Source organism: Miniopterus natalensis, chromosome 5, assembly GCF_054644295.1.
Source record: "Miniopterus natalensis isolate mMinNat1 chromosome 5, mMinNat1.hap1, whole genome shotgun sequence".
Taxonomy (NCBI): Eukaryota; Metazoa; Chordata; class Mammalia; order Chiroptera; family Miniopteridae; genus Miniopterus; species Miniopterus natalensis.
Window position 1 is genome coordinate 27,156,162 of NC_142085.1, and position 24,345 is coordinate 27,180,506.

General features: G+C 36.0%; 1 protein-coding gene across 6 annotated transcripts in view; it reads right to left on the bottom strand.

The window, feature by feature from the left end:
• KHDRBS2 (KH RNA binding domain containing, signal transduction associated 2) overlaps window positions 1-24,345 on the bottom strand; it is a 485,057-nt gene that overhangs the window by 165,341 nt on the left and 295,371 nt on the right. The gene's annotated exons all lie outside the window — the stretch shown is intronic.

The window sequence follows — 24,345 nt, forward strand, 5'->3', positions numbered from 1 at the left end:
AAATAAAACATCACCTGGCCGGGCGTGGCTCAGCGGTTGAGCATTGACCTAGGATCCAGGCGATCGGGGTTCAATTCCCGGTCAGGGCACATGCCCGGGTTGCGGGCTCGATCAATGACTCTCTCATCATTGATGTTTCTCTCTCTCTCTCTCCCTCTCCTTTCCTCTCTCTGAAATCAATAAAGATATATTTAAAAAAATAAATAAATAAAAATAAAATAAAATAAAACATCATCATACAATGGTATGTACTTTAACATAGTTCTATAACTTTTTCAATGCATTAAATTACTTCCTTAGAAAATTATCTGCATTTATTCATTTCAAAGACTGTATAAAATTCCATACATTTTTGTATATTTGATTAAGCTACTTTTGGATAATTTCCTTATACAAAATAAACTACCTTGAGATTCCATAATCAAAAGGTATAAACATTTTTATGACAATTGATATATATCCAATCCATATTTGAAATACACATTGTACCAATGTAATGCTGCCCCAACATAATGTATACCAATTTCACTAAAACCTTGTCAGAATTGAGCATTAGACTTTTAATTTTTTTTTAAAAATTTGATCTTAGAGAGGGAGGAAGCGGGGGAGGGGGAGAGAGAGAGACATCCATTGGTTGCTTCCCATACACTTCCTGACCTGGGATCAAACCTGCACCCTGGTCATGTGCCCCGACTGGAATTGAACCAGCGACCTTTCGATGCACAGGATGATACTCCAACCAACTAAGCCACCCTGGCCAGGGCAAGAATTATAATACTTTTGAAAAACTACTTTAGTGATTGAAAAATACTGCGTCCTTTATGTTTTTTAATTGTTTGTATGACTACTGGAGATGTTTTGACTTCTCTTGGATGCTATAAATGTGTTTTCTTCTGAGTATGTTGTTTTCCCCTGACTTTAACTGATCCTCTATTAAGGCCTTCGATTCAACTAATTTGTAAAGTCTCTAATTAAAGCATAATGTTAACCATATTATGTCAAAATAAAATATAAACATCATGGGGGATAACACCCATCTCCCAGTTTCTGTGGGACGGTAGGAGCCAACTTTGATGTGCACCTTGCTCCAAGTTGCAAAGCTATCCCCAGTCATAAAGATATAAAAAGTTTTATTTCCCCCCTCTGGATAAAACCAATTAGCTAACACAGGCGTCACCCCAATTACCTAATAAAGTCAGGGTGAACTGTGAGTGACAAATGGTGCTGTCAAGTCCTTTTACTTGAGGACTAGTGATTATTTATCTTGAAAACATTGATGTAATGGGTTGTATCTTCTTGGTTATATAAAAGGGTGAGATTTCTCTCTCTTTGCAATATCTTAGTGGATTGCCTGTGATGTCCATCACATTCTAATGCTTATTAAGCATTATTTAATGCTTATTCACTAATAAAACTGTTTTTATTCTCTACCACATTTGTGAGGAGGATTTCTGGACTGGGAGATGTTGCTTTTAAATATATCTGCCAAACAATTTAAGTTATTAACATATATAAGTATGCAATTTCAGAGCAACAAATGCAGTCAATTAATTATATTTTACAAGTTAGGATATATTTGATAAAGTCTTTACAAATGATTGCTCCTGCTTAATGTTATAAAATGATTCGATTGCTGTTGAGAAAGCACTGCCCTTCCATAACTGGCATTTGTTAGATACTTTCGCCTTCCTCTCCTCCTTGGTTTACTGACTGGCACCCTTTGGGAAATCTCTACCCCCTAGCCAACCATCTGTTGCTGTACTGGCTCCTAAAGTTCAGTTTAGTAAGCAATTGCTTGAATATCATATGTACCAGGCTATACACTGGGCTGTGAGTACAAGACGAGGTAAGATGAACATGGGGAAGTGGTCTCATAAACCTGCCTTTTTAACAAGTCTCCTAATTCTGATGAAGGTGGTCTGTAGCCCACCATTTATAAAATTGACTAACCTGCCTCTGTTTCCTTCTACATTCTGTCAATGTAAGAAATGTTCAAACCTGTGAAGAATTTTTGTGAGCTTATTTGAACCAAATTGTCAACAAATGCCAGGAAGCAGAATCTCAATGGCTTGAGATAATGCTCTAGAGAGTGGCAGTTTTGCACCTTGTTTTATACATTACAATCAAAAGAGGAAACATAAGTGAATTAAATGAAATCCATTGGTGATAGGTTAGGGAGGTGGGAGAAAGCAAAGCAGGGAAACCTCTGGGATTGAATACAAAGTAAAATGATAGACACACACTTCTTTTACTTAGGTGGGTGCAGGATAGTTAACAATCAACAATTAACTCAATAACAATGAGGAAATTTGTGGTCCCCAAAGAACAGTGCCTGAGCTTTGAGAGGTACAGAAAAAGAAAAATTACTTTGAAGTTCCAAAGATATGTCATGGTAGGTGCAAAAGGACAATAGGTTCAGTTAAGGTAAAGACTGACTTTTGTCAGGGAAGATGCCAGCCTAGGACCTGATGACCCACCATAAATTGCATTTTAGTTAAAAATGTTTTAATTTCAGACCATCCTTTGTGGTTACTTAGGTCTCTGAGTTTGCAAGGCCGCCATGCAGGCCTGCCCTGAGCCTGTCAGGTTAGCATGTGGCCCCTTTTTGTGTACAATTCAAACTCCTGAAACCTAACATATCTTTAGAAAATTGCTTAACATATATGCAAATGAACAAGCAGGTCACTGTGTTATATGTACAATATTAACATGTATAAAACTTCCCATCTAGAAATGAAGATAGCAGGAAATGCGTCTCGAAAATTACATATTGAGAGAGTTGGAGGTATATCTTCTTTTTCCTGAATTCCAGGAGTTTCATATATTCTCTCTGCTCTTCATCCGACTATAACTCATGCCATCTCTTTAAGAAATTTCCCTGATCACTGATACCTGGAATCCCTGGCCCACCTCAGAATCCTACCATAACTTATTCATATCTCTTTTACCGTGTCTATCATAATACACTGTATACCTGTTTACTTCCCTTTTATGCTGTAAACTACTGGAAGACGGTAAATTTTTTATTTATATTTTCAACGGATGTTAAGTCGAAAAGCAAACAGTGTAATTTTGAACAGTTAAATAAATGCATTTTCACCAAAATTTAAATTCAAGCATTTTGGTGCCAGAAAAATTAATAAAATCATTGGGAAAAAAGCAAAAAAATTGGCAGCACAATCTTTAATTATCACACAGGAGCTGCAGCTATCCAAAGATTGTCTAGGGATGCATTTGGTTCATCTCGTGGTTTATTTTTCATTAAAGGTTCCAGACTTTGCTTATTAACTTCCAGATTTTTGTCCAGTAGAGATGCAAATAATTTCTTGTGGAAGACATAACTGTAAAGATTGATGGCCTGTTAGATACTAACTAGTTTGTATTTAATCAATCAGTTTGTATGCTATCTTAACATTTCCTTATTAAATTGCCTAAAACTACCCTAACTTCTTAAATGCTCTTTGATCTGATCATAATATCACTGCTTCCATCATTAATTAAGTTAAGTAGAATTGTTGACATAGATTTCTATAATATTTGCTTGAGAATAATGATCTTACCTCTTTGAAAATTAAACTTTAACAGTAATACTTTATTAAAAAACTACTTTTGTTTTCAAGTATCACTTAGAAGTTGCTTACATGTTAATGAAAGTCATGTGATTTTGAAACATTGCCTGTATAAAAATAACTTACAAAGTACATAATCTTAAGTTATATTCAAACTAAAAATCTCTTTAATGAGCTCTAAAGTAGAGAATTTAGCATCCTTTGTTGGATTATCAATAAAGGGCTTATTTTAATCATTAACTTGCTAAGTCTAAGAAAATGTATCTGTCTTTAGTATTGACAGAATTTCAATGGCCTGACAAGTAATCTCCCTCAGAGAAATGAGGGAGTTCCCCAAATCTCTATAAACTTATTTAAATGTCTCATGGTTTTAATCTACCTGAAAATAGAAGAATATTGTGGGGTATGATGGAAAGCTCATATTACAGTCACTTTATTTTGAAAGATATTGTGAAGTGTTTTTATTTTATTTTATTTTAGAGGTAAGTTTTATTTTGGGGAAGTTTCTTTCCCTTCTTTTGTTTTTGGAAGAAGATAGATTTAGAAAGTTTCTTTCTAGGTTACTGAATTAGTGTGTTGTTTTGTGAAACCATCATTTTTTTTGCTCCTGTTTTTCCCCTGGTGTATAGGTGTATTTTCTGCTAAGAATGCAATACTTCAATAGCGGTGACTTTTAAGCCTTGCAGGTACTTAAAGGGGTCAAGGAACACTCCTGGGATTGCAGAGGCAGAGTGAATCCAGAAATACAATGTAGTAGTTTTGTTAATCCTTCTGTGTTTTTACACATAGTGCTGGCAAAACATCTTGGGAAGAGTTTTCTGTCCAGAATATGAGAACAATTCTATGAGGCAAGTTTTTGCCTCCTTCAAATATTGTGCTGATGAGCATGGCTCCAGTCTTGCTGTGGGGCACATTTAGTAATATAATATAGTAATTTCAGTAATGATAATAGTGCCAAATAGACTTTCATTAAGTGACTAGCCAGCCTGGAGATTCCACTCTCTCTTTTTTTCCCCTTAAGACTTATGCATTCCAGCACTTTTCTAAATTATATATTTCAGAAATATATGGAAAAACATATGCTGAATAAGTCTTGGATATAGTAGCACACTCATTTTTTTTCAACTAATGCAGTGAAATGACTACATAAATTGACTAAAAATAATGATGAAAACCTTTCTCTTAAATTTTCATGACTTTTTAAATAGCATTCCTCTTTGCATAAGTCACCAACTTAACTGCTGCTACAGTTTAAAATTCGTCACAAATATCAACTACCTTTCATGATAAGAAACAGGCATATCTAGTGAAGAAATAAAAAAATTGAGGCTGGTATAACAGCTTAATTTTTCTTTCCATGTCTCTTCAAAATAATGGTTTTTGGATTCTGATGGAGTCTATAATCAATCTTCCATGGATAATATGACTATTTATTACATATTTTTAAAACAACAATTAAAATTATCATAGCACCTTTAAGAAAAAGCCATGTTAGTAACGTACTGATATCGTTGCCAGAGTGACCCCAGCAACTTACATACAGAGCTTTCCTCTGTAGCTTCTGGAATTGATCAAACAGTATAACCTCATAAACCTCAAGCAGGGCAATGCCTATGGGATTATAAATCACTGTGGCAACTCCTGCTCTCTCATAAGCTGAAATTCTTGGTATCCAATAACCTCCTTCATTAAAAGAGTAAAACACAATGTGGATTTTCCACTGACAGTAACTGGTAAACCTCTATGAATATGATAAATCATTTCAACTTGCTAAATGTATTGTTTAAAGTTTTTTATGTTATGTCATATTATGACACAATATGTCATGTAAAATATCTCATGTTATAATTTATAACATCTGAAAAATTCTAGAGTCAATAAATACTCATAGATCAAGTAACAGACTCACTGTGAAGAATTAAATGCATTCAAGGTTGGTACCATGTCATAGGTTTAAATTAGTCCTACTGTCAAGTAACTGAACTTATTTGGTTGATTTTCTATCTCTGACACAACCAAATGAATACTTAAAAGCATTTATTCCTACTACCTATTCTATAGTCCCTTTAATAGCCATTTGTATCCAAGAGACTTAATATTTTACTTCCAAGAATCTTCTTTGCAATTAAAACAAAAACAAAAACCCAATATAAAATAATCCTCACTTTTGTTTCTTTATTATCTGAAGAGGCTAACTTTACTCATAAGGTAATATATTACTCAATATTGAATCTTATTTCATTTTCTATTTTCATAGCATGAGCAATAGAATTAGGCATAATATTCATTTTTTATTGTTTTTCAGTATTAGCTTTTTTCTCTATACTATCTTCAAAACCTGCCCCAAATTTGAAATTTTATCTAAAATTTTTATTTTTGACTATTATAAAAATGTAACCACTTGAAATTTTATGAAAAGGGATACACTTACATTTTTAAATTTACTGCAATATATGCTATCAAAACCATCTTTTACCCTATAAACAACACTAGCTTCCTGGAAAAAATATTTACAAAACCATCTATCTGTAAGGGTTTAATAGCCAAAATATACAAAAAACTCATACAACTTAATAGCTTAAAGTAAATAATTAAGAAATGGGCAAAGGACCTGAATAGACATTTTCCGAAGAAGATATATGCAAGTCCAACAGGTACGTGGAAAGCCACTCAACATCACTAGTCATTAGAGAAATAAAAATCTAGGCCACAATGAGATATCACTTCACATTTGTTAGAATGGCCATCATAAAAAAGACAAGAGATAACAAATGCTGGCATGGATATAAAGAAATGCACTGTTGGTGGGAGTGTAAATTAGTACAGCCACTATGGAAAACAGTATGTAGAATCTTCAAAATGTTAAAATTAGAAGCACCTGATGATCTAGTGATTCTACTTCTGGGAATATATCCAACAGAAATTAAATCACTAACTCAAAAAGATACCCGCACCTCCATGTTCATACTAGCGTTATTTACAATATCCAAGATATGGAAACAACCTACATGTCCACTGATGGATGAACGGATAAAGAAGTTGTGATATATACACACACGATCGCGTGCCACACACACACATGAATATTATTCAGCCATAACAAAATGAGGAAATCCTACCATTTGCGACAACATGAATATATCTTGAAGGCATTCATGCAAAGAGAAATAAATCAGTTTGAGAAAGACAAATATTGCATAATCTCACTTATATGTGGAACCTTAAAAACAAACAAACAAAAATCCACCTCCTATTAAAAAGGATCAGACGTGTGGTTACCAGAGGTGGAGGAGAGGGTGAGGGGGAATTGGAGGAAGGTGGTCAAAGGGTACGTATTTCCAGTTATAAGGGATGTAATGTACAACGTAACAGCTACAGTTCATGCTGTATGATAGACAGGAAAGTTGTTAAGGGAACGATTTAATCCTAAAATGCTCTACAGGCAGAGATTAGGGTCAAAGCTGACTTCTCAATAACAATAATAGAAGCAAGTTAAATATCTTCAACATAATGAGAGAAAATATTTGGCAGCATAGAATTCTATTTCTAGTGATAGCATCTTTCAGAGAAAAGGACAAAATAGAAACATTTTAGGTAGATTAAAAACTGAGAGAATTAGTATTAACAGACTGACAAAATGAGCTTCTAAAGCATGTATTGTACACAGGAGAAAATTTATCAAAAGAAGTTTTGAGAACAAGAAGTCATAAGAAAGTCAGGAAGTAGGATGGAGTAAATATAAAGAAAGATGACATATAAGGCAATAAACTCAACTTCTAAATTCAGGAGTAAACTGAAAAATTATTAGATAATAGCATGTAAATTGAGAGGGATATTGGAATGAACTCATTCTGTGTTTGTTAAGTTATTCTAGAGGTTTAAAATGTGGATAAACTGCATGTTATATGAATTCAAATGTAATGTGCTCAGATCCAAATTTATCAGCTCAAATTATCTTCAGACAAATCATTAAAATTGGCAAGAAGTTTCATAATATTGCTGAAGATGATATTAATATACACAATTTAATTAATTTATATACAATAAAATTACACATTTACAATAATTACATTAATAATTTAAAAATTTTATCATGTATTAAAGCAACAAAAAATATGACACCTAAGTATAAAAGGTGTGAAAGACATAGAGGAAAACATAAAACATTTTGAAGAGAGCTAAGGAAGGTCTTAATAAATAGAGGGATATGTCATGTATAAAAATAGGGGAACAATCTCATAAAGATGTTGATTCCTTCCTAGATAATATAACAGTTTAATTTATGTAAAGGAAAACAGGACTGAGGGAATCTAAGATGGTCCTGAGTAGGAAGAGAAAACAAGAGGCCTTACATGACTAGATATCAAGAGTCATTAAAAAGCTAGGAAAATTAACTTGATATAAAGTTGGTGATAAAAAAAAATGAAAGTTAATGTAAGCTGTGTAGGTTGGTGATAAAAAGTGAAACCTAAATCTCTTTTCATACCTAATATACAAAATCTGTTCCCAGTGAACTAATGTGAAAGAAACAATGATACTATTTTTAAAAGAAAACTTTTGGAAGATTTTTATTACCTCAGAATAGGAAAGGGTTTCTTATATAAAACACAAAACTCTCTCCCGGCCCATGTGGCTCAGCGGTTGAGCGTCATCGACCTAGGATCCAGGAGGCCCTGGTTCGATTCCAGGTCAGGGCACATGCCAGGGTTTCAGGCTCGATCCCCAGCAGGGGGCATACAGGAGGCAGCTAATAAATGACTCTCTCATAGCTGGTGTTTCTGTCTCTCTCTTTTCCTTCCTCTCTCTGAAATCAATTAAAAACAAACAAACAAAAAAACACAAAACTCTCCTTCTGTAAAAGGAAAACTGATCAGTTCTACCACATTCAAAGAATAACCTATATTCAGCAATATAATACAAAATAGTGATAAAATAAATCACCAACCAGGGAATAATTTAAAAACAAATAAAAATGACGAAAGTATCTAGTCATTAGTATCTAGAATATATAAAGAATCCTCACAAATACATGCAAAAGACACCCCAATAGAAAAGCAGGCAAAAATTATGCAAGCATATCCCCAAAGAACAAAATTAGCAACAGGCAATAAATGCATGAAAATATAACAAATCTCATTAGTAATCATAAAAATGCAAATTAAAACCACAATAAATTTTGATTTCATATTTGATTAGTTGGCAAGAATATGGAGTAATAAGATCTATAATAATATATTAGGTAATTTAGCTTATCTGCTTAGAAGAACAGTTTAACTCAGAGAGTTGGACACTGTCATTCGCCATGGCACAGTGCCAGGAAGCTAGCACAAGAATGTTCATGGAGGTATTTTTCATAAAAGCAAAAACTGAAAAAATTTCCAAATGTTTATACACAACAAATGAATATTTAAATTCTGGTGTATTAAACTTGAAAATTAAGAATATACATAGTCATAGTCCCTTTTTATAAAGTTTAAAAACAAATGAAACACATTGTTTTGAGATACAGGTATAAGTGATAAAAGAGCAAAGTGATGATTATCATTCAGTTCAGGACATTATATCTGGGGAGGTGAATGGGGCATGTGATTGAAAGGGATGAATGGGAGGCTTCATTTCAAACTTTTAATCTGTGTGTTTTATATGTTTTTATTTTCTGAATATTATCATTCTTTAAAGTACACATTTGTGATATAAACTCTTATATGCATGTAACTTTTCAGAGCAATAAAGAGTAATGGAAGCAACTATTAGGGTAATGAGATTAGTGCATTTTTAATTTTCAGGAATAGCCTTTGATTATACACTATTGTGCTTATATTAAATACCAGAAGAAGCGATTCATTTGTTAAATAACTTTTCAGATAATAAAAAATAGTAGCTAACATTCATTATACATACACACAAAATAAGTTTAATAACAAATGCTGAGAAGTATTTGTTTTCTAAGAAACTCAATAATTGACACCATTTTTCCACAAAGTGCCTGATTTAGAACATTTGTCAATATTGTATAGAAATTTATACTGATTAAATAGAATAGTTTGGCGAACAAGCACAAAAGTAATATCTAATTTAGAACAAGAATTAATTGATGCTATTTAGCCACCAGTTACCTAAATGAGTACATTTTAATTCCCTCTTTTCCACCCAAACCAGTAATATTCTTTCTAATCAGTAACTAGTCAATATTTGCTTGGTTACCTCTTTATCCTTTGTGTCTCCACCACAACAGTCATCCTGGTAAAGAAAGCTGTGTCTTACACAGTTCAACACAAATGACAAGACGAACACCTCATCTAAACCCATCTGAAAGGTCTGTGATGAGAGGCAAACTCATCTGAAGGAGCACAAGCGAGTTACAGAGGACACTGGGTTGAGAGCAGCCCAGGCGGATACGGCACAGCCTTCCCCTACCATGGCGCAGCCTGGCCTCAGTGTGGGAGTCTATTTGAACGCTCGATGCCAGGATTTAAAAACCTCCTGGGGTTTCTTACCACCTACCATCCCCAGCAGGGGTTCAACAGCTCTTTTCAACTGTCTGGCTAGACTGATCAAAGTCATTTACTTAATTGATTTTTTATTGACACAATATTTGCAAAGTTACGTAGGAAATAAAAGTAGACTAAGCCCTTATAATATAGCAGAAGAGACAGGAAGTATGTAATTAAATACATTGAAGGCAGATTAAACCAGCAGCCACTTTCTGAGGTGTTAGTTAAGGAATGGTGATGTGAATTCTGAGTTGAGGACCTGAAAGGTTGAGTAGATCCCATTATATGCATTATATGTGTGTGTGTGTGTGTGTGTGTGTGTGTGTGTGTGTGTGTGTGTGTGTGTGTGTGTGTGTGTGTTGGAAAGGTAGAAAGAATACAGAGACTAAAGGCAGGGAGGTGTGAAACCACATGTAATGTTTTGGGATAGTAAATAGATCAGGCAAATCTAGGGTTTATACAATCAGTATGCAGGAGAAAATGAAGGAAGAAGTCAAGCTTGCTCATGAAAGCCCAGTTCCAAGACAGACAAAAGCACCATATAATATATGCCTGTTACCGGTACCAATAAGTGAAGTCCTTTTGATCTGTTTCACTCAGACCCCACTCTTACCCGAAGGTGACACTTTTCAGAAAATTGTACAATTTACACCGTCAGGATGGATCCAGGCTTAATTGAGAAGTTGGCTGCAATTATATCTCTGTAACTGCCTGTCCTTCACAGACCAGAGGGAGCCTTGGACAAGGAGCTTTCCACATTTCCATGAAATAGTACATCTATACTTCTATCGACTTGTGTCATGACTATCACATGCCATTAAAATCAAGCTGCTAACAGGCATCAAACAGGACTTTTCACCCTCTCTTGACAACCTGATAATTATTTTCATCTCCAAGCCCATAATAGTTAATTCTATACTATCCCATTTCTGAAGTCAAACTAACATATTTGGTTATAACTCTACAAATTTAAATTTGATTATAATCACCTTATTATATTTATTTACTATTAAATTATTATTATTATTTTTTGTCATTTGTTACATAGTTCTGATTTTTCCTGCTTATCCTCTTTGGAATTGAGGTAGTCTTGAAAGAGTCAGGCTTATTCCCCTCAGATTCTAAAAAATGACAGCAAGGAAGACATTATTTATTTATTCGTTGGCCTATGTGGAGCATCCTAGAGCAGGAGTAGTTGACAAATAAATGACCGACTTGAAAGATTAGGTTTTGTAACCTGTTCCACTTTCTCACTTATGGCCTCAGAGCCATTACCTTGAAATTCAGTTGTTCCCTCTCTGCCTTACTGATTGCTGAAGTCTCTAAGTGGCCTTAATGTCAAATCTAAGGTGCTAAATTTTATAACAAGATCAATTTCCACCACATTTTTACTGCCAAATACATTTTTTAAAGGATGCATTAAATTTGAGTCTGTCTGAAGCACGCTGGCTAACAGGTTATTTCAGAAGAAAACAAGTAGTGCACTTGTGTGAATATTTATCTGACAGTAGCTTACAATACTAGATTATTACAAATGGCCGGGACATAGCACTACTAGTGAGGTGACACCAGAGAATTTATCATCAGAAGTAGGTAGCTTTATAGAATATTGGTATTACTGTACCTACACTCTTCTTTAAAAAATGAGGATCCAAGGTCATTTATCATTTAGCAAGACACTCACTTGCACAATGCCTCCGTCACCCAGCCTTCAGAGCTCTCCTGAAAATGAGAATTTTTTTTTTAATGGTATTCAGCTGTTGCTGTGAGCAATTTAGCAGTGTGCTGCATCACGTATGTATCTGTAAATTAAAAAGGCAGAAGGGGCTTGAGATAAAAATAATTCTATGCAAATCACCATTTCTGAGAACTAACAGAGTAGGTTCAATATGGTTTTATGGAATGTTCTACCCCTTCTCTTTGGCATACAGTTCTTCTTAGAAAAGGAACAGCCTTATCTAATTCACATAAGCTAAAATTCCAGCATCTCCTTTTGGCCACTATTGCAAAATATATGTTCCTTGTTAATTTGATTCTGATATATGTTGTGAGATAAATAGAAAATATAATGGATGCTACACTTTAGGCCAGAGATTGGCGAACTATGGCCCACCTGCCACCTGCTTTTTATAAGTACAGTATGATTGGACTATGGTCACTCTCATTCATTTGTATATTGTATATGGCTGATTTTGAGCTGCAATAGCAAAGCTGAATAGTCATGACAGGACTGTATTTCTCCCAAAGGCAAAAATATTTACTTTCAGGCCTTTTCCAGGAAATGTTTGCTGGCCGCTGTATTGGACCAGCAGTCTCTTGAACTCTCTAGGTGTCTTGGTTCCCATCTGGCTAAAGGACCAAAGGAACAGGAGGAAAGGCAGGAAGCCAGAGGGATAGGAAAGCTTAGAAAATATGTATATTGGGGTAATGACAATTCCACAATTTCTAGGGTATTTTTTAAATGTCTCCCTAGGAGTAGAGATAGAAAATTCAGTGGAACATATATGGTAGAAGAAGAGGTCCTTCTAGTAATCAGCAAGTCCTGGTTTCTCTTCCCTCTGCCTTCCCTGCATTGCATTTGGGCCTTGGGCCCCCCTCCTTTAACTCCATCCCTGTTCCTTCCCTGGGGAGGGAGTGGTTACAACTCACCCAGACCTGCACCGCTCCCCTCAGGGGCTGCAGAGATCCTACAGAGAAGCAACTTCTGACAGATAACAAAGGTAAAGCTACTAAGCAAAGCAAAGCAAAACCTTCCTCCTCACTATTATTCAAAGGGAGCAAGGGCTAAAATTGCCTTTGACAGATGGATGTCCCTAAAAAAAAAATAGTGTAAAACTCACTGTGTCATAGTGATCATATATTTAAAACATCTATTTAGAAAGTGGTTCAAGCATTTGGATGAAAAAAATATATAGCCGTGATACGATTACATTACTACTTTACTTATAGTAAAAAAGTAAAAATCATTTTTCTCTTCTAAATATTTAAAATCTAATGTAAAGATTGTAGTTTTCATAACAAATTGTCTAAAATGTTTCCTAACTGAAGCTTTTATCACAATGCAGATAAATTGAAAAAATAAGATCTACAATATAAAGAAGTATGATAAAAAATAACATTGAGGGTGGGGGAAACGGGGTGTTGGTCAAAGGATACAAATTCCAACCTACGAGATAAGTAAGATCTGGGATCTAATGTGAAGCATGGCGACTATGATGAGCAGAAGTGCATTGTATGTGTGAAAGTTGTTAAGAGAACAGATATTAAATGCTATCACCATACACACAAAAATCGTAATTATGCCAGGGGATGGAAATGTTAACTAATCTTATGTGCTGATCATTTGTGTATTTTACATGTGTACATATACCTAATCATCACATCGCTTACCTTCTGCTTCCATGTTATCTGTCAATAATATCTCAGGGAAGCTTAAAAAAAAAACTAGCTATGATATATATAAATTTTCAAAAAGATCTTCTAGAATAAACTATTTTTAAGCCCCCCCCCAAAAAAGAAATAATATCGAATAACATTCCATTTTTAGATTACCTAAAATGTTTTGCACAGCTGAAATTCTGGGAGTTAGTTCCAGAGTTTGGTCTGATTAATTTACTCCATCTCCCATAATGTTTCCCACGGTCCCCTCTTTTCTATTCCACTCCTATTGAGATTATTGCATAGGCTTTCACTGGCACTTCCTGCCTCTGGAGTCGGCCTGCCTCAGTTGCGCTGGCATGCACAGCCACATAAATCCCCAGGTAACTCAAAAATGTTTAACCAGGCTCCACTAAAAATCAAGTTAGTTACTAAATTCTCGTCCAGGCATTTTTTCCCACAGGTCATTTTATTTTCTCCCAACTTGTCTTTATATGTTTACTGTAGTCCTGGGAGATTTACTAGGTGGATCCTTGAAGTGCTTTTGGCAATTATTTGTTTCTTTAAGAGTATTAATAACTAAAAAAATAAAGTCTGTGTGTGTGTGAGAGAGAGAGATCTTCTACAAGGCCTTCAGGGTTCTCATGAGAGAAGACACCATAACAAGAGAAATTTGGGTTACATGAACCTCACTGCCAGATCTGCTGGGGGTTGGGGCTAAAACATTTTTCTACTTCATCTTTTTTGGCTACTCCTTGTAAATTTTAGAAAAGCTAAAACTCAGTTCAGCATGGTACCAGATGGTTAGTCTACTTATTTGGAAGACACACGAGTGAGTACATTTGTGCTTTTCTCATCTCCTTTTAATATCCATTTTAAAAAGCATTGCAGGGAATATCAGTAGACCTGTGAGTGATATTACCAGGTGTGTGACTTTAGTTCAGTCATCATTCTCTGAACCTTAATTTATTTGACATTAAAACAATGCAGTGGACTAGATAAGCCCTTTATAAGATCCAAAAGTGCATATGATCTTTTGCATTCAAGAGACTCAACATAAATGATAGAGCATGGTAGGCGAGATACACTAGATTATATTCAACTCTCTCTACAGATGTGGAACAAATTTGGAAAACAGGAAAGAGATTGTGATGAATTTCAGCATGACAGGCAGTACTGGGAATTCAGAAGTCACAAGTGCCATCAACTGTCACTGTAGCCAAAAGAGGTTTTGGTGCAGGGCAACCATCTGTCTTGGACAACTGCCCAATGGCTTGGCTAAGGAATGAATCCTCCTAATCTCTCAGCTTAGTTGATTTAATTTGTCTATTTGTGAAAAATCTCTTATACTGTATTTTTATTAGAATTTCACCAGTATGGAAGTGGTACAACACTTCACAGCCAGAATGGCTCAGGTCCCCACCACTCAGATCTGAGGTCTGATCAAGCAGAATGGACACCAACTGGTGCTCTGCTCTTGTGCAGACCAGCTGAGTAGATCGGTGGTGGGTAGTGGTTACTATTCTGGCTGGTTATTTGTTATTCTGCAAAGGCATAAATTCCAGCTGTATTATTTAATAAAAAATATTGCAATATCAGTGGCCACCAGAAATTACAACGTGGGCTGAAATGACAGCAAAGGGCATTGGCTTCTATTTTCGAGTAGTTACATCTTGTGCTACTGCACAGAGGAAGAACAGGAAAGCAAAATCTCTCTCACTCTCCATGATACACAATGCCTATGACTCATATTATGTGACTTTGTTATTTAAATTTTTTCTTATACCAAGAACAGAAAAAAACACACACAGAAAAGATTTCAGGCTTGTTCATAGTGGCGGAGAAGAAGAAAGGAAAGACTACCCGAAATAACAAATTGGTCTTCCTCCAGCGTCCTAAACCTTCTGCCCAGCACTCACACCAGTTGCATCTGCAGCTCTCCAGCTCTGTTAGCATCCATGATGGTGTTAAATAGAGAACACCTCACTTTACATGGATGTTTATAAATAGGAGGTTCTGCAGAAGAATGAATGTAAAAACAAGAAGGAATGTGAAGAAATTAAAAGCCCATTATTGATATACTCTTCAATTTGCTTCTGAGAAATACAAGGCAGGATGATCAATAAGGGCCCTTTCTGTGTCCCTCCCCTCCCAGACTGATTCATCACAATGTTTCATATAAAGGGAAAGTACAGTTCCCCATCCCCAACTAGAGGGAGAAATTGTCTTAATTCAAATCGTGAGATTATTAAAAGTTATTGCAAAGAACATTTGTAGCTGTACCTTCCCGATAAAAGCCTTTAGCTTGTAAGATATCACAAAAACAACCTCAAAGGTCTGTGACTAATGGAAGGTTTTAGCAGCCACTATTTTCCACTGACTGTGAATCCATTACGGAAGAGGGCCGAAATCTAGACAAGAACTCTATCCTACTTAACCATTCCTATTTGGCTGTCTGCAAAAACCACTGACAATCTAACTAGCTAGGCAAGGTGTATTTAAGTTTTCTTTGCTAGAAAGTTATAAGGGCGGTGTTGGCTAAACATGTAGAATAATGATTTTCAAACAGCAAAACAAAAATAAAGAAATAAATTTTAGGATCCCTAGGTATGACTTGCCACCATGTACAGGGTCTTAATTCTTCAGTGGGGGCACATTCATTAAAATCATAGTCAACTCAGAAGATAAAAAATGATGTAAAAACTCTTAATTTGTATCCAGCAAAGCTTTTTAAGAACATTCCTGTAAAAATAAAGGTTAACTCACTTTCATTATTAATCCTTAGGCCATGTTTATGAACCACAGATAGAAGATACTATAACCTAAAATATAATGTTAAAAAACAAAGGAATGGTAGCGTTCCCTAAGGCCAGGGTGGCAATTTTTGGCATTTTTGCCACCGCTCTCCTCCCCGTATCAGCAGCAGATGCTGAGGAAGTATCATGACATTCTTCCCCTCAGCAGCTCCTGGAAGAAACTCTAAAATACTTTATGATATAATATTTTCTATCCACTAACAGTCATCTCTAAAAACTACAGAGAGGAAACCTATTTTCATCCTGTGTTACAAAAGACATTAGTCATCACGGTAGTTATAAGACACAGGTTTGGCTACAATCCTGAGTGCTGTGGCCAATAAAAGAATCTGCATCTGTTCTAAGATGACTGAAACATCTAAGACATAATGCTAGAAGAAGGGTGGTTTATTTAAGTTTCAACTTCACAAGAAAATGTACACAGTTTTAAAAGATAGCCTCTTATGTTTGGTGAGAAATAATTTAACATTTTAATAGCATTTAGATACCACTACCTTTCTGTGGAGATTTGGACTACAGTAGCATTATGCCCATTCTATAGTTTTTTTAAAAATATTTCATTAACCTCACACGTTTCGGTTATTTTAAATATTAGTTACATCTCAAAACACAAAACCCCACGATACATTCTGGTAAATTACTCTCTACTGAGAGGAGAGTAGAGCATGAAACTCAAACAAGAATGTATAATGGAATACAAATATCCAATCTAGAAACTCTAATAAAAATTTCCCTTCATTGGGCGAAGGCTCTTGGCTATTACACAGAAAACCACCACATGTGGCTCCCCTCAAATGCATTACAGATCAGGCTCATAATCTTTCCTTCCACACAAATGGCACAAGAATTGATTTCAATTATCATTAAATACTTATTTCCTCTCCTGTCAAAAAAATGTTCCATAGACATGAAATTGAAGGTTGGCAGCCTGAACTCATTTATGGAATTTTAAGGACTATTGATTTACCAGTGAATTTTCTAGTTTTCTCATTGTTACTGGAAGGATGCCTCAGAGTCTGAATCAGATGATAAGATGGGCTGGAATGCCAATAGGCTTAGTTAAGACTGATGGAAAGAAAAGCTACTCAAAACTCTGTCAAAATGAGTTTTACAAATTAGCTTAACATGATTGATTATACTCGGTCAAAATTTCTCATGTAGCATTGAACTCACGTCTCTTCTTGCGTTGTTGTGACCCCATACAGCTCTAATACCTGTGTATTAATCATTGGAGAAGATCTGAGGTCATTTAAAAATAAATTGGATCTATGTCTTTGGAAACTAGAAACTATTTTGTGCACCTCAGGGTTTTTTGTTATTTTATTTTATTTTTTTTAGTGCTACATCAACATATAAATAAGAGACTGTTGAAGCAAATATCTATGTTGTCAGTTTATGTTTATAGGGGGTGATGTTCTGATGGACACTTGCAGAAGTTGTGCCTTTCCCTGAACATTTGATTCGCCCATACAACCTTTGTTAAAAAGACAGCATTAACTTTTTCTTATTAGCGGTGCCAACATGGGTATAGCTAAGCACAGTAGAACAGACTTTCAGTACCAGAAAGAAACTAAGGTTACAGAGTCAATATTTCCTTTAAATAATACCCCACCCCACTCCTCCAGCCCTCCATATATACTTCCCTATAAATGTTGCCATTTTCCCCTCTACATGGACAGATCCAGAGTCTGTGGTTTCTGAAGATTATATAATTATGCATTCTATAAGAAAAAGTTTACAAAATTATGAATACATATTAAGCATAGAAGTGAAAGTTTATTTTGAGTGAGAAAGGCAATCACTTTCTTGCAAAATTTGATAAGTTGAAATCCTATAAACCTCACAAAACCCCCAACATAGTATAGTATTTTTATCAACTACTTGATATGCCCCTATACTATTTTTGCATATATTTGGAACAATTATTTTCGATCACCTTCTAAAATCACAATATTTTCTAACATAAGGACAGAAAATTCAGGGTTTTGTGGGGGGGTTTTTCTAGCATGGTTGATAGAAAAAGTTTATTGTCAAGATCAGGTGCAATTCTATCAAGTTTTTTTCATAGCTGCCTGAATCATATGGAAGAGTTTTCCAGAAACAGATCTAGCCCAATACAATTCCAAACTTGTTTCTCCATCACTAAACACACACTTCCTACACCAGTGCCGCAGTTAAATCAAATAGCTGTCTAGCCTTGGTCAATGAACATGTCCGTCCATGAATACTAGTGAGAGTACCCCTGGAATCATTTCTACAACAGAATGTTAGAATTACCTAATTTATACAAATAAAAATATTCCACTGATTGCAAACTAAATGAATCTCCAACACAAACTCCAGTTAGCACAATCTCACAAATAGCCATGCCCACTCTAACATCACCTGGCTCAATGGGGAGTGTGACAGGGGCGTAAATGATCTCAATTGACCTCAGGTAAAATACCTCACTTTTGCCATGAGAAACAAGATCCTGTGAGCACCCTGATAAGGCCCCTCTCAGGGTCTTGGAAAGGAGATTCTTCTGATTCAAGGTGTTCTGCCCACCCCTTCCCGCCACCGCCCTCCCTTCTGTCTCCCCACTCTCACCCTCATATACTAACACCTTTGAATGAGCCTTGATTTTTATTTCCCTCCCACATGCACTTGTCATCAAACCCTCCTGTTTCCACGCTCAGTGTTATCTTTCACCTTGATATTTTCAGTCCACTCCTATGCTCAGAGCCACGGCCACGTCTCAGTAAGCCTCACTCAGCTTCATTCCCTAAATCTTCTCTCCTTTCTTCACTCTGTGCTTTAGTTCACCCAAACAATTCAGAATTATCAAATTCCCTAAAACCTTAGTTTTTCCTCTGCTCAAAAACCTTCAGGTGGCCTTTTATTACAATAAGAGAAGTTAGAACATCAGCATTTGGGGCCATCTGTAACTCCAAATTACTTCCGCTTCTTGCTGTCTTAAGTGAATTCTGTTTCTCCAAATAGTCCTCCCAGAGTCTTTAGGTTTGCTCTGGACAGTCCCTTTCATTGCCTTTCCCCTTATTATCCGTTTCTGCATGGAGCTTCCTCCCTCTCTTCTCTACTTCTCACAGTTACACTCATTCACCTTGGCCTGCTGTTATTGTTTGCCTTACCCTCTTAGAGGTTTTTTAAAACACCCACAGTCATAGTGATAATCCCCTTTAGGAGCAGACATGCAGGGTGTGGGAAAAGTAAGCTTACAGTTGTGAGTACACAAAACACATAGTTTATTCTTGAATTATTATTTATTATTATATTAGTCTCCATATGAACAACTGTAAACCTACTTTTGCCCCATGCTGTAGTATCTCTTTGGCACTTAATGTATGCTATGTTGTACTTTTATTCATTTAATATTTTTATATTATGTGAGTGTGAATATATGTATATATAATGTCCTTCTAAAGATACCATAGTAGGTTCAATTCAATCACTATTACCAAGCACTTAGAATTGCAACGATAAAATGAATTTAAGACTTTCTGCCTTTAAGATGTTTAATCTTGTAAGTAGGAGGAGATAACAAAAAAAATTACTTCTAATACAGGGTAGAATAAGAGCCCTATACCTCTATTACATATTGTATGTTAATTTTAGACCAATCTTAGTCTCTCCCACTAGATGGCATGCTTTTGAGAGTAGAGAGACTGTCTCTTTGACCACAGTTTTTATATTTCCAGCACTTAGTTTCTGGAGGTGAGTTCTCCATAGTTGGAGGTGTTCATGTAGGGGCTGGGAGATGACCTAAATATCACTAAGGGGACTCAAACACTGACCAGCGGTCTGGATAGAAGGTGCAGAGGACAAATGATGTGTACATGTGTGTGCCAGTTCTCTGTGAGACAAACGCTATGCAGAATACTTTAATGCGACCAATACCGAAGCTTTAGAGACAGAAAACTGGATTTCAGCCTCAATTCCAAGCTTCAGTTTCCTCATCTACCGAAATCATTCATGTTATCATGGCATTAAGTGAATTAATACATAGTGACTGGAACCTAGTAGGTCTTCAAAAGTTAAAGTTTTAGTTTACCCTCTTTGAACATACTATCCATTAGAGAGCCAATCAGCTTCATATTTTGTAGTGTGGGTGTGTTGTGTTTTTTGTTTTTTTTTAAATGTACTTTTCAGTTCTCTAAATCTACTTCAATCATGATGATGGATCTGTAAAATGTAAATGTACTCTTTTTTGCAGAAGGTCAATGAAAAGAAGCTTTGAAGTATTTAAAGTCTGAATTAGGATGTGTACCAAACTAAAATTCACATTTGTTTTTTAGATTCGGCTAGCACTAATGATGGTAATCTCATTTATTGTAAGCTGTTTCTTGTCAGGCAAGCTGCAAGGAGTGGATTTCAACACCTATATACATTCTAATGCTGAGACTCAGCAGGGGAGAGAGAAACGTCCAAAGAGTGAATTGGCTTGTCCTGTCATATATAATAAAGGGAAACCTTTTCTAAGAAATTGTATCTGAAAGTGAAGACCTCCTAGAGATTTTCACCACCAACTCAGCATGGTGCTATTATTTTGTTACCCAGACACTTACACTTTGTTTTTCTTACCCCTTACAGAGAAATCAATAGTTTAAAATTAGAGCAGAGTAGTGGCTCTTGAGTGTTAATCAGGGCTTGGTACTGAGACTTCAAATATTATTGTAAGCAGCTTAGCAGCCATGTATTAAACTTTGTATGTACTCATTGGATGGATGGTTTATAGAAAAATAATTAAAATGTAACATATGACAGGGGGTTTACAAATATGGCAAAAAAAGTTTTTTAAAAACCAGTTATCTAATTTTTCCTGTTATCAAAAGAGCATTATCATAGATTTATTTTGGGATATCTGCCAAAATCATATTTTCTCCTCTGGAAACTAGTGTCTCCACATGTTAGACTTGGGGTTAGTCCCCAATAACCATGCTTATATTTTGTGAACTTCACTTCACCTCTCCCCTCTTAACAGGTAGCTGATGAGTGGTAGATCCCAGATATCATTTCCAGAAACTCTCACCCTATTGTCACAACTGACTCACTAGTGGGAAACACCTGACAAGCCTGAGTGAATGGCATTCTTCCACCTGGGGATCTAGGTTAGGACTGAGAAACAGCCAGTCAGTCAGTATCTGTAGGTGACGAGAACTGGACATGTAAACGTGGCAGCCCTAGGGTGGGCACATTTCACCACGTGCTAACCAGGTTGATCAGAGAAGCCCAAACATCCAGTTTGTAGAAGATAAGAGAATGAAAACGTATATCCAGAGAAAACAGAAATGAAATATGAGTAGAGATTCTTGACATTTTTCTTGTTCCTCTGTCCAGACCTTTCTTAAGGCATTATGGCATTCCTGTTACTAAACTTCATACATGAGTTAATATTCATATATAACACAATCCCCCAGGTGTGTTTGCTCATTTGTTTACTTATTTATGTACTAGTAAAAGAATAAAATTGCTTCTGCTATTTGCAATCAGTGATGACCAGTTAATTCACAAAGGTAGGTAAATGTAACTTTACTGAATCCATAGCTTATCCCAAGCAGAAATTAAAGGATATTTCACATGATGAAATTTTATGTAGTAGTTACTTTTTATCAAATGGATATCTATAATGTTCTAGGTATTTATGTACACTTATAAGTGCTATGGATATCATTTCCAATATTATTTTACATATATTATATATATTATATTATTTCTAATATCAGTGCAGTCTTGTGAGGCTGAAATGATTAGCCCCATTATATAAAAGGGAAATCTAAGCTTCAGAGTATTTAGAAATTAATTACACAGAGACAGACACAGCTAAAATGCCAGTCAGGATGCTGCTGTCTGTTTCCAAAGTCAGCAACACCGCAGAATTTCCTGAAGGCCAAATACCTTCAAAGGAACCTCAAACTGAACTTTCCAGTTCCCCCGTGGTAGTCTTCATTTAATAAATGATTTCGCAGTTGAATCCTGTTGTTCAGTCCAAGGCTCAGTTTAACCTTCACTTCCCCAAAACTTCACAAAATTGCCCTTACCCCTTTCTTTCTTCACACATCCTACATCCATTCCATCGTCACACCCCAGCAGCCCATTTACACGCTGCGCCCAGAATCTCACCTCTTCTCACGCCCTAAGCCATCACGCTGTCAGCGGGCGTCAGGGCAATGAGTTACTCACCTGTCTCCCTGTTTCTACACTTGTGCCCACCCCCACCACATTTTAGTTCTTTCTCCATGATGCAGGCAGAATGAACCTTTAAAAACATAAATCTGGCCTGGCGAGGTGTGGCTCAGCGGTTGAGCATCGACCTGGGATCCAGGCGATTGGGGTTCGATTCCCGGTCGGGGCACATGCCCGGGTTGCGGGCTAGGCAGCCGATCAATGACTCTCTCATCATTGATGTTTCTATTTCTCTCTCTCACCTTCCTTTCCTCTCTCTGAAATCAATAAAGATATATTTTAAAAATAAAATAAAAAATAAAAACATAAATCTGATCATGTTATATTCTTGTCCAACACTTTCCAAAAGCAGCATGAGTTGGCCTGTCCAGCCCTTGACCTTGTCTATTTCCTCCCCCTCACAATTTGTTCCACCTTTAATGCTCTTCTTGCTCATCCCCAAATATTTCAAGCAGATTCTACTTTGGGGCATTTATGTTTGCTGTTTACTTTACTAGGGATTCTCTTTAGAGAGGCAGCCCCTTGGCCTAGGCCCTCACTGCATTTAAGGATTTGCCAAAGTCTCCACTTCAAGCAGTCCTCTCCCCTAATTGCCCACCTCTACCTCTCTCCACCTGGCATTACTTTATTCATTTTTTATATATGTTTTTCTTTCTCCTTCCACTAAAACGTAAGCTTTACAAAAGCAGGTATCTGGTCTTTGTTGACAACTACATCTCCAGGACCTTCAGAACAGTGCCTGCAATTAGAGGCTAAGAAGTGAATGGGTGAATGGATAAAAGGGATTAGATACTTTAAAATCCAAACAAAAAAAATCAGATTAATGACTTTACATGTTTTCTTTGACTTACTTTAAGAACCCTCCTCCTCCTACATTTTTCCTTTCAGAATATAACCTTTTCCATCCATATTTCTAAGAACTCTTTATGCTTCTGTAGCTGACTCTTACTTGCCTTGTATTCCAGTAATTTAGTCACTGTAATTGGAATGAATGTGAAAGGCTGCAATGTTTTGCCAATCTTGTTCTCTTTCATGGTGCCCTATGTATGCCCTGTAAATTACCTGATTAGTAACAGTGCTGACCACTATGACCTGAACAGCTTTTCTCTCTTTTAATTTTTGAAATAAAGACCTAACTGTTAAAGCCTCTATTTGGAAGATAAAAATACTATAGTGGCAATGTGCATAAAGATGGCAGAGCTAGAAAGGTTCCTCAGAGATTAAAAATGATCCCATCATTCCTGTTGTGGATTTTTCATTCATTCATCCAACAAGTACTTATTATGTACAGACTATGTCTCAGGGAAGAGATGGCAGAACCAAGAGTTGTCTCTGTGTTTCCTGGCCAGTGGGCTTATTTACAGGGTAGAATATACTTTCTGCTTCTGATTTCAAAATTTCTAGATTGTCTAAAATTTTAAATATTGAGACTTAGAGTTATATAAAAGATACCTTAGATGAACACATTTCCCCTTTTCCAGTAGAAATGGATTTCTAACAATAATTTTGTTCATTCTTACAGATATTAGTCAATGTTCCCTATTTATGCAGTAACATTCTTCCAAATAACTAACATAATCTAAGCATTAATATTTTCTTTTTTTTTTTTTTAATATATCTTTATTGATTTCAGAGAGAGGAAAGGAGAGGGAGAGAGAGAGAGAGAAACATCAATGATGAGAGAGTCATTGATCGAGCCCGCAACCCGGGCATGTGCCCTGACCGGGAATCGAATCCCTATAGCCTGGATCCTAGGTCGACGCTCAACCGCTGAGCCACGCCCGGCCGGGCAGCATTAATATTTTCTTAGTGACACATATCAAGCATGTTCACTTTATTGTAGGATTAAGTTTTACTTGGTTATTAACCAGTCCATAGAAAATTTATGTGTTTTGAGTGCCCAAC